This window comes from Rhinolophus sinicus, linkage group LG12 (assembly GCF_036562045.2).
Source record: "Rhinolophus sinicus isolate RSC01 linkage group LG12, ASM3656204v1, whole genome shotgun sequence".
Lineage (NCBI taxonomy): Eukaryota > Metazoa > Chordata > Mammalia > Chiroptera > Rhinolophidae > Rhinolophus > Rhinolophus sinicus.
This window is the reverse complement of record NC_133761.1, coordinates 22,669,433-22,681,728: the sequence shown is the minus strand read 5'-3', so window position 1 is coordinate 22,681,728 and position 12,296 is coordinate 22,669,433. Positions and strand designations below refer to the sequence as shown.

The 12,296-nt window shown below is 34.1% G+C and overlaps 1 long non-coding RNA gene across 1 annotated transcript in view; it reads left to right on the top strand.

The window, feature by feature from the left end:
* The window catches only part of LOC109457602 (uncharacterized), a 179,629-nt gene that overhangs the window by 85,033 nt on the left and 82,300 nt on the right, over positions 1-12,296 (top strand). The window contains exon 4 of the long non-coding RNA XR_012490887.1: positions 1,690-1,771. This is a non-coding gene — a long non-coding RNA (uncharacterized LOC109457602). The remainder of the gene's footprint in view (positions 1-1,689; positions 1,772-12,296) is intronic.

Sequence of the window (12,296 nt, the reverse complement as noted above, 5' to 3'; positions counted from 1 at the left end):
TCTTTTTTTATGAAGACCTAGAGATGTGACACACATTTCTCAAAATATCTGGGTTTCTTTTAAACAGTTTTCTATTTTTATTTTTTTTAAGTCATATAACTGTATTTTGCTCTTCACACCAGCTTCTAGGCAGCTCTGTGTTACATCCATGGCTTATTTCTAACAAAATATATACGACTTTATGATATGTATTTTAATTTCACCACTATCTTTAACTTATTTCTAACTATAGTTTCCTTTTCTTCATAATTTCCTCAGTCTTCCCTCTTAATGTGCTATATGTATTTTGAAAGGTGCATGAATTTTGGAATGAGGTGATATATAAATATAAAAAAAAAACAATTTCTTTTACAAGATAAGACATTTGAAATAGATAATAATAATTGGTAGCATATATTGAACAGTTACTATAGGCTATGCCCTATGATAAGCAATATGTAAATAATATCTAATTTATTCTTCACCATGGAAAAGGTGTTGTTTCTTATATTTTTACAAATGAAGAAACAGGCTTAGAGACTTTAATTGGCTTTTCTAGTGGTTCTCCACTGATAAATGGAGGGGGCTGAATTCCAACATAGATTTAGCTGACTCCAAAATTCATGCTGATTAGTCATGACACTCTACTGACTTTTAATGTTAATTATAAATATGTAACAAATGACAATTATTCTTGTAAAATTTCAGAGGTTTTTGATGTAGTAGAGCATTTAAGTTTTACCAAGAGTGTACACAATTTAAAAAATGTTAGGTTTTAAAAAATTCTATTATTCACATCTTCGCTTGAAAATTTGATAGAGCAAATATTTTGCTACATCTTGCCTTTACTGCCATGAATGATATGAAGGTCTGTCTCCATATGTGACTTTGTATAATGCCCAAGAGAAATTCATACCTCTTAATGGAGAAACATGTCCAACAATCCTTTTATAGAATGTAGCAAATACTTTCCAGCAATCTTCTGTTGTGCTTTGTTCCTTCAAGCTGTACTGTAAATGCCTTTGCTCTTTCTTTTCATGACGTTCAAATGTCATTACTTACTGCCATATCTTTCAGATTTGTTTTAAAGATTCTGTTTAGTCCCCTTTCCTTTTGGCATATGGTAACTGCCCTTAAACAGTCTGTTTCTTTCCAATTTCATAGACATGGTTGTAAAAAAGGTTGAGGAAATGTAGGCCATGAGGAAAGGTAGTTGATAAAAAATGGTTAACAGCCAGCTCTTGGCTGAAGTAGTGGGAACATGATATTTGATACAGAATAAGGAAAGCTTTATGGAGTTAATAACTTCTGAACTGGGTTCTCATTGAGGGGAGTAGGCATTGTGAGAGTGGGGTGCTTATCCTGGAAGACTTTTTTCTCTCCTGCAAAGCTCTATGAAACCCCACTACAGCCACAGAACAGGTTTTTCTCACAACAGAGAAAAACAGTGTCCAGAAAACCTGGAAAATGCAGTCCAGTTAGAGAAGTCATTTCCAGAAAAATTGGTAACTGAGGCAGTTGTTTTTAAGGGAATTAAAGGAGACAAGATCTCCATCACTTTAGTTTTTTTAAAAGATCTATGTAGTAAATAATAGGATTGCGAACAGCTGGAACTATAAACACATAATTCTTAAAAACTCTTACAGTTATGATTTTGAGCATTATACGCAGGAAGAATGAAATGCCTTTGCAACGGTGTTATCATTCCAGTGTAGACATGCGTGGGACAAGAATCAAGATAGAACACAAAAGAGGATCTTCCAAGGATGCCAAATCAGACCATGAAAAAAAGGTGATGAGAAGGGAAACCAGCAGGGTAATTTATAAACCCTTATTGAAGTACATTTGGAAGTGAATCTCACAATTATGTCTTTTATTTGTTATAATTTGTTTTTGGTCAGGGCCATTTTAGCCATTATGTAATATAGGAACAATTCCTATGGCTATAAACATTCAGAAGGTCTACAAATATATTTGCAATCTGAAAAATGACTTATTAGTTCAGGAATATGAGAAAAACCCTTCAAATAAAAAAGAATTAATACTTAATGAAATGTCAACAAAGCATTATATTACTCAGCTGCAACTTGACTCAATTATTATATCTTAGGATAGAGGTTAAATAACAAGGAAAAATATTTGTTCCAAAATAGACAAAATAATGAAAATACTTTCTAAAACTTTTAGAGTAAAACTATTCTTAATGTGTGATGTGAATGTTTACAAATATGCTTGATATGGTATGCAGGGAGATCTTTAAAATAACGAAGGTTAAAATGAGGAAGGTTGCATTAAAACCATTCAGACTAAATTTATGTACATGTATGTTTAAATTTTCTATTGCTATGTAATATATAATAAATTGCCACATGTTTAGCAGATTAAAGCAAGACCCATTTATTATTTCACAGTTTCCCTATGTTAGGACTCAGAGCATGGGATAGTTGGGTCCTTTGTTAAGGGTGTAACCAGGTTGAAATCAAGTTGTTGGTTGGGTCTGTGATCTTATCTGGAGAGTTAATTAATTCAGTTGGCTAAGTTGGAGTCATCATGGAAGTGACATCCATCATCTTTATCATATTATGTAATCTAGTTAAGAGAATGGCATCCCATTACCTTTGCTACATTCTGTTGGTAAGAAGCAAGTCACACATCCTGCCCACACACAAGGTGGAGGGATTATGCAAGTGCGGAGTGGACCTTTCACCCTAAAGTGACTTACCGGGGTCACCTTAGGATGTGTCTGCCACGATGTTTAAATTTAACTTTTTCTTTTTCAAGATTTTGTTCTCTAGTATGGGTTCAGTTATTGCCAATTATTTCTTTAGTTGTTTTTATAAAGTTCTGAAATAAACAACTCTCCTACCTATGTTAACGGTGGGTATTAGAGCAAGTTTGGCGCATATTAGGTGTAGAATTAATGAACTGCAGAGAAGATTCTTTTGAATAGAGGAGACAAAAGAGATACAAAACTGAGTTCAGAGAAAGATGTCTTCCTGTTGGATGTGTCTCTTGTTCCCCAAGCACTCATGCTCCATGTGTTCCAAGAAAATTCTTGGTAAACTTTAATTGGGAGTTTTGCCTGAAGTCATATAGCAGGTTCAAAGGGTTAAGCTAAGAGTCAAGAAGACTAAGAAAAAGGCATCAGTTGGACTGAAAGTGATATTACATATTGGTTTTAAGCTTATTCTGGTAAGCTTGGTCACCAGAAATATCTATCTTCCTTCTACTCATGTCTTCTCTATTCCTGTTTTTTTTTTTTTTTTAATTAATTAAATTTATTTCATTTATTTTATCTCCTCAAGTCCCTATCTCTTCCACTTTTTGTCTTTCTTACTCATAACCTTTCTAAAGTTTGGCATTCATTTTATCATTTTAACTCTTTCTCATACTTTGTGTCTTAATCTGTCAAGGCTGCTATAACAAAATACCATAAAGTGAGAGGCTTATAAACAACAAGCATTAATTTTACAAACTTCTAGTGTTTGGGAAGCCCAATATCAAGACATCAGTAGGTTCGATGTGTGGTGAAAGACTATTTTCTGGTTCATAGGTGGATGGGGCCATCTTCTCACTTTGTCCTCACATGGTGAAAGGGGTGAGGGATCTCCCTGGGGCTTCTTCAATGAGGGTATTAATCCCATTTATGGTTCCACCCTCATGACCTAATATCCTCCCAAAGGCCCCACTTCCAAACATCATATTGAGGATTAGGTCTCAACATATGAATTTTGAAATGATACAAATATTCCCTTCACAGCATTGTATTATCTCATCTTTTCAAGATTATTGCTTTCTTACATCAATAGTGAGTGAGAGTGAGTACATGTGTGCATATGTGTGTGTATGCATGCCTGTGTAAATGCATGCTTCCATGTCTGTGCATAAACTTGGTGTGTTACAAGTAGATGTCCTTATATTTGCATGGTTGAGCTTATATGTCTGCTTTCACTCTGAGATGGAGGAGTCGGGGTCACCTGACTCATGGTTGGAACAAGTCATTCTTGGTACCTACCTGCCTTTGAAAAGAGTCTTACAACTGGATCCGGGGCTTCATTGGAGAGGCCTTGCTTATAGTTAGGAATTCACATAATTCCTAACTATAGAACAGGATTCCTGAGGATGAAGTGAAATTTGGTGAGTCTCAGAAACAATGGGAAGGTGGTTTCCTTGGATGAGATTCTTGAAAGACACAGGTTTTGCGGGGCAGAACAGCATAACAAAACTTTAAATTGATGGTGAGAACAGCTAGATGGTAGGGTCTGTGGGTGATATTATTAGTTTGAACCTATCACTTTTGGACTCAAGCTATGAAGCAATCCTTTATGATAGTTAGTTCTATTTACTGGCACCATAAAACATTGAAATGACTATATATGTTCATGGCTTCCAGTTAAAATTCCTACTCTGAAGAAATAAGCTATGTATATTTAGAAAATAGCTGCTTCTCTGTAGGAGTGCTTTATACCACAACCATGTGAAGAAATTTAAAATTCAGTATATTTTGGTGTCAGAGCAAATAAAGCCACATTTTTAATGCGTGAAAATTTCTAGTCTTCTCCATTTTTATTTTCTACCAATTATTGCAGATGCTTGAGCAAGCCTCCTCAGCTGAAAATTGGTGGATAGAGAACTAGCCACATGGAGTGTTCATATGATTTTTTGCCATCTGTCTTTAAATATAACACTCTAACATGTGTTTCTAAGAAGCATAACAAAAAAATATCCACCTGAAATCATTAATCAAGCTTATGTCTACATTCTCCAAGCATGCAGATTATGGAAAGATCAAGAACTAACGAGGGAAGAAGCTGGTTTACATGAGGAAAAGATATGAATATTATAAAAGAAAAAGAAAAGTAAAAGAGAGTAGGTAATTAATTGAATAGCAGGAAGGAGATGGACAATTTCCAAGAACAATATATTCCTCCCACTCTAAAGCTGGAGAGCTTAATTTCCTCTTTCATAATTACTGGGAGAAACTTTTCAGAGCTAATAAATTGTATTAGTTCAGTTAAAAAAAATCATTATACTGGACTTACATAAATCTAATGATAGTTTTAACCCTTTATTATTATTTCATATTTCATAACCCTTTATTAAATTTCATATTCTTAGGTGCTATATAAATTAAATTATACTATATTTTAAATAAACCTTCACAAATAGATTAGAATTGCTCTACTTTTGTTGCTAAATTTGGAGTGAATTAGAAGAACTTTAGAATGCATTAAAATTGACATTATACATATAGAATCACCTTTTGCATATATTTAAAAATTGATTTAATCAAATTTGAGCTAAAGGAGACTCTATGAACTGATTTGAGAAAAGCAGTTCCATCCTGGACCATCAAAAAGTAAGCAGGATTCAAAATTAATTAAGCTCCACTCTTACTTGTAGGGAGATATCTAATTAGTAGTCTCTTCTTAGAGAGTGTAATATTGTGTCATCAAATTTCAGTTCCTTCTTAATATGTTTTGGATATAGACATTCAATTAAGGAAATCCATGTCCAAAATCTTCATTTAAGAGAGTAGATTTGTATCTCTCAAACTAAGTGTGATTTTGGAAACTCCCCAATCCCGTTTCAGTTTCTAAGGGAACATTACAATTAAGCAATTTACAGGCTAGATAACACTTTTTTTAAGGCAGAAAGTGCTTCCTCTATACCAATACTTTACTTTTTCAAGACTCATTAGAGGACATAAATGGTAAATCTGCATATTATTACCTAGACAGAAGTTGGTATAGAGAACAAAGGTATTATCTTATTTGAGTTGTCTTCATATTTTAGAACATTTTATCTGTGACTAGAGAATAAATGCAGAAGCTTAGCTTAGCTTAGACATTTTTATTATTATTATTATTATTAGTTTCAGGTGTACAAAACCATGTAATAGTTAGACATTTACACCCCTCACAAAGTGATAACCCCCTCTGCCAATCTACTACCCTTCTGACATCGTATATAGCTGTTACAATTCCATTGACTCTATTCCCTATGCTGTAGTCCACATCCTGTGTGTGTGTGTGTGTGTGTGTGTGTGTGTGTGTGTGTGTATAGTTACATTTAACAGTTCATGGACTGTGTAGATGTCTGACCACTGCGCTTGACTCAGACATTTACGATGGCATGAGAGGATATGTAAAACTAAGTGTAATAGCAATACTATCACTGTTGTTGAAAGGAGAAAACCACACACATAAAGCCATTAGAATTTGAAACTGAAGATAAATCGAGTTTATCGATTTATCTTGCAAGACTGTTAAGTTGGAAGACTGATGATCTATCAAGACTCGAAGTCAACTATTCAATGACTAGGTGTCACTGAGAGAAATACTTCTAGCCCGAGAAAATATACGGGGAAAGATATTTTATATAAAAACTCTATATAACACCAAAAAATAAGTCATAAATTGAGTCAGGAGCAAATGGAAAATTGTGATGAGTTTCTTCACTAAATTAAACTGACTTTAAAAAAAAAATGAATTAACTTCCTAATATTAAAGTAGCCTTCAAATTGATAAACTGGGAAACATTAGAATACTGGTTGGGAAAATATCTGAAATTATCCCAGATTAGACAGAACCAATTTAAATAAACTCTGTAAATCCTCTTATTGGGCCTTTTCAAAATTTAGACTATTACTATAGTTTTTATGTTTGCTATGAAAACAGCTAAGTCCAGTTTTCTGTTTCTTGGAGTGTTTTTAATTGATGCCACAAAGATGAGGGGTAGACTTCTTCCATTTATAAAAGTTATGAATGGGAATATGCTTTTCAATTTTTGATTCAATATGGAAGAAGGAGGGAGAAATAATTTTAAGTAAATGACAGTAATTATTATCTTGCTTAAATGAGACAGTATTATGAAGGAGAAATAATAATGATTTTTGGGGTGAGATTAAATTAGCTATGTGGATTTACAAGTTGAACTCTGTGCTTCTCAATTTCTTTATTGTAAAATAAGGATAATAACACTTAATTGGATAGGTTGGTGTGATGTGACTAGAGTTTGCAAAAATCATCATGTGAAAATGATATTGATTGTTTTTGTTATTGAGATATATGATTTTCTGGAGTTTATTGGAGAAAATTAAAGGTGATTCTTCTGGATACCTTGGAAATTATAGACAAAGAAAATCCACAATTGGGTCTTATTCTTTGTCTGAATAAAGATGAATGGTTAAAATTTACAGTGAGCAATGGAGTTTGGTACACTTTGTTTTATGGGCATCTTGTTATTTGGGCCATTCTGTCATGTGGTTCACATTATATTGCCCTGTCTGTTAATGTGGTGTAGCAGCAAGGGGCTATGTTGTAAGTGGCCACAGAATCTGGGTGTCGAATACGCATTCACCATGCAAACTGAGATGGAGTTGAGGCAGCAAAACACTATTTATTAAGTGAGGCAATACGTAAGATAGACAGAATAAAGCAAAGTAAGACAAAGAGCAACAGTGAGTTGTCACCACCCGAAGAGTGTTTCCAAGGCGCTGGGGAACCCAGACAGCGTCTTGGCTTCAGGTGTGTCCGGCGAGCATCCCCACAGGAGAGTTCCGACTAGGGCTCCCCGAGGAAACTAATTAAATAGGGTTTTTTTCCAATAGATTACCAGTCGGGAAAGAATGCTAGGCTATAACGATTACAATCAGCAAGCATGGGGACAATGAATCACAAGTTTCAGGATAATTATCTAGGGTAGAAGGCAGGGGGACATGATTCCAGCAGTTTAACAATGTACAGGAGGTACTATGGCCATAGGGCAACTTACATGATCCTATTCATGTGTTCCACTGGCGGGTCAGCTATTGTTCAACCCAGGGGGCTGGCGAGGCCTTCCCGAGTTTACTCCTGCTGACGTGGGAGTCAATGTCCGGGTGCCACCTGGACAGAGCGTTCCCCTGAGGCAACAAGTGGAAGGCACAAAGGCGCACCTAAGTCATATTATATTTACTTTACACGTGGTTGGGAAACTTAGCTAAGACTTTTTCTAGCAGGCAGGTAGAGTATGAGGTAAATCTCCACATTTATAGCATAACCTTGGGACAAATTTAATAGAATTATTCTATCATGGCACATATTGGAAGCTTCTGGTATAATGTAAAAAAGATACAAATATTGAAAGATGGTACTTCCCATTTTATTTGTCACAGTGGATACATAGAGGGATAGTAGCATAAGAAGGAAATCTAATATGCCATGCCATCAAATGAGAAGATCTAAGACGTTGGTGTGACTTTAGGGAAAAAAGATGAAGGAGGCTGTTTAGCCTGGTTCAATTTCCAGCAGTGGTTGTTTTTCTAGGTATGGCAAAGTAGTTCCCTTTGTGGTTCAGCTAGTACATTAGGGAACTAAATTAGAGTTTGGAATCAACCCCCACCTAATAAGTAAAGTATTTCTCTCCCTCATCTTGTTCTTTCTGCATACACGTCACTAGGGATATTTTATGGAGGGATGCCTGGTTAAAAATAGATTGTGGGTTTGAGATCTTAGGTTCCTTATGTCTCTGTCTACATATTTATATAGATACATTACTTATCCATAAAATAGGGTTTATAATGTCTATTTAACTTCTTTTCTTACCTTACCTAATTGAGTGAGACTTGTATGTTGAAGGGGTTTTGAAATAATTGATTATTCAATACAAGCCTAAAGTCACTAGCAAGAACTTTTGTGAAAATGCTATAAAGAATAAGATAGAAAGAAGCCCTCTTTCACCATTCCCTAGCCCTTTGTTTATTCCTTTTTGCTTTTCTTTTAAAATAAGAGGAATAGGAAATGAATTTATATTAAATATGTTTGTCTTTTTAAAGCTTGCTTTCCTTGTGGCTTCAGTGACAACAATTCAACTGAAGAGTTGCAAGACAATATGTGCAATGGATAAGAGCAGGGATTCTGGAGCCAGGCTGTTGAATTTGAGCCTTGCCTCTGCCATTTACTCTGACCCTTGACAAATCATATAGCATCTCTGCTCCACAGTTTCCTTTATACCAAATGGGGATGATTCCATAGAGTTCTTGTTGAGGATTAACTGAATTATTTCATGTGTAGCACTAAGAATAGTGCCTGACACTTTCTAAATTCTCAGAAATTATCAGCTATTTTTTCTTCTTTTTAATCTTATTACTAGAAAGGTAGCCGTTTCTTTTCCCAGGAAATTTAAGACAACCCCTAACTGATTTTTGTACTTGTAGGGAGAATGTGGAAGGATATTTGATAGTTGCTTAATATATGAGGTACCAGTGCCTTCTTCTCCAGAATTACTGCATTTTGACTCAATAAATTAAGATTTTTCTCCACATTTGTATTGCATCTGATGATGAGTTCAGCTTTGGTGGGAGGTTTAAAGGTTATGTTAGAATTTGTTCTATGTGACAAACTAAAATCAATTTAATCAAAGGAGCCTGTCATAGCAAGAGATTGCAACAGCTAGTGTGGTATTGGATGCGGAACATGAATAAGGAGTACATAATTCCATGATACTTTTTCTCCTCCTGGTGCCTAAGTATATTGTGTAATGACTATGAATTATTCTCTGTAACAAAGAATTGAGGTTATTAAACATTCTTCCCTTCAGCTGGAAAGTCACAGCTTTAGGTTCCTTATTGATATGGTGCCTGGCAGAAAGAATTAAAGCTTTAAAATTAAGCAAATCAGTTACACTTTTGACTGACAGATTGCACCTTGGGTGAGAAATTCTCCTGTACCTCTCCTTTTGTTTTCCCTACCTTCCCTCTTATGGCTTATGTGCCTCACAAATTATGCACATAATTTAAAGACAATAAATACTCAATAAATAAGAAATTTGTATTACTTTACTTTGCTTATAGAATTAAAACAATATTGTTATTCATTTATTTCACCAATAAATATTTATTGTGGTCATTCTTGTAACCATTAGAATATAGTGGTGAACAAGAACAAGGCTTCCTTACAAGGAAGTGAGATTGAAGACATACATATAAAGAATGATAATTTCAGAAAGCGATCAATTTTGTGAAAGAAGTTAAACAGGACAATGTGATAAAGAAAATAGGATGGGGCAAGAGAGAAACAGATAGGCTGGATATTGTCTTCAAAGAAAACTCCAATAATACCAAAAGATAGAACATGTACAGGCTATATTCTTTGACTACTGAAAGTTAATGATTACAACAAACTGCAAATTAAAATTAAGGAAAAAAAAATTTCTCTTAAGTCATGAAAATAACTGTAAGGATAAATAGGAAAATCAAAATTGTGATTACAGAATGCATAGAAAGTAATGAAAATAACAAGCCCACTTATAAGATGCTGCCAAAACTATATTCAGAGGTATATTCATGGCCTTTAAAACTTAACTACTTAAAAGGAAGGAGGAAAATTGCACAAGAAAAATGAAAAAGATACTAAGGTAATTGAATGGGAAAAAGGATGGTTTTGCAACAAAAGTAATGGATTAAAAAAAAAAATCCTCAATTCACATTTTGTTCTATACCTAAAAAAATAACTTGAAGTGGATCATAGGCCAAAAATTTAAAAACCTAAAGCCACAAAACTTCTGAAAAAAGTCGAATAGCTCCATAGACATATACATAAACAAAAATGTATCAAATTGTAAAACTAAAATACGTGCAGTTTATTCTATCTCAATTTTACCCCCAACAAAGCTGTAAGAAAACACTTTAGAGTAGAAAAACGGAAAAAGAAAGAAGATATTATACAAAAATATTCTAAAGTGTATTGTGTATAAAAGTATTATATTTTATATATATTTATTAGAATTAGAAAATTAATACCCAAGTGAAACCTGGCTTAAATTTTCTGAAATGGCCAAAAGTAGAAAAAATAGAAAACTGATCCTGAAAGGAAAATAAATAACTCAAAGAGGGCTGAAACTTCTTAATCTATACTTCAATGTAAACTAGATGAATCTTTATTAGACTAAGTTAATAATGTTAATTCCATTCCTCTTGGCTTTTTCTTCTAAGATTTTTATTAAAATATAGCTAACATAGAATATTACATTAATTTCAGGTGTACACAATAGTTATTCAACATTTATACACCTGAAGAAGTGATCACCGTAAGTCCAGCAACCATCTAACACCATACTGTACTGTCACAATATAATTGATTATATTTCACATGCTATACATTACATCCATGACTTACTTGTTTTATACCTGGAGATTTGAACATCTTATTCCCCTTCACATTTTCCCTCCTTTGAAAATTTTTTTCAATTACAGTTGACATTCAATATTATTTTGTATTAATTTCAGGTGTACAGCATCGTGGTTAGACATTTGTATAATTTAAGAAGTGATCCCTCATACTATTCTAGTACCTACCTAGCACTATACATAGTTATTATCATATCATTGACTACATTCCCTATGCTTAATTTTACATACCCATGACTATTTTGTAACTACCAGTTTGTACTTCTTAATGCCTTCACCTTTTTCACCCTGTTTTCCAACCCACTCCCATCTATCACCCCAATAAATCTAGTACCCATCTGACAGCATACATAGTTATTACAGTATTATTGACTATATTACTTAAATGCTATACCCTACACCCCCAAGACTACTTTGTAACAACAAATTTCTACTTCTTAGTCCTAGCCCCTTTTTCACCCATTCCCAACCCCATACCATTGGCAACTGTCAAAATGTTCTCTATATCTATGAGTTTATTTCTGTTTTGTTTGCTTGTTTATTTTGTTCTTTAGATTCCACATATAAGTGAAATCACACTGCATCTTATTTCATTGTCTGACATACTTCACTCAGCACAATACCTTTTAGGTCTATCCATGCCACCGTAGATGGCAAGAACCCATTCCCTTCCATGACCAAGCAATATTCCATTGTATATATGTACCACTATTCTTTATCCATTAGTTCATTTACAGACACCCAGGTTACCTCCACATCTTGGCTATTGTAAACAATGCTGCAATGAACATATGTATGCACACATCCCTTCAAAGTCGTGTTTTGGGTTTCTTTGTGTAAATACCAGGAATGTGATTACTGGATCCTTCTTTGTCAGTTGTTATAGCCTTTGTTTTAAAATTTATTTTGTGGTATAAGTATTGCCACCACAGCTTTGTGTGTGTGTCTGTGTTTCCATTTTCATGAAATATCATTTTTCCATCCCTTTACTTTCAGTCTGTGTGTATCTTTTGATCTGAAGTGTGTCTCTTGTAGGCAGCATAGGGTTTTGTTTTCTTATTCATTCAGACCCCCATCTTTTGATTGGAGCATTTAATCCATTTACATTTAAAGTAATTGTGATAGATATGTAGTTATTGCCATTTTA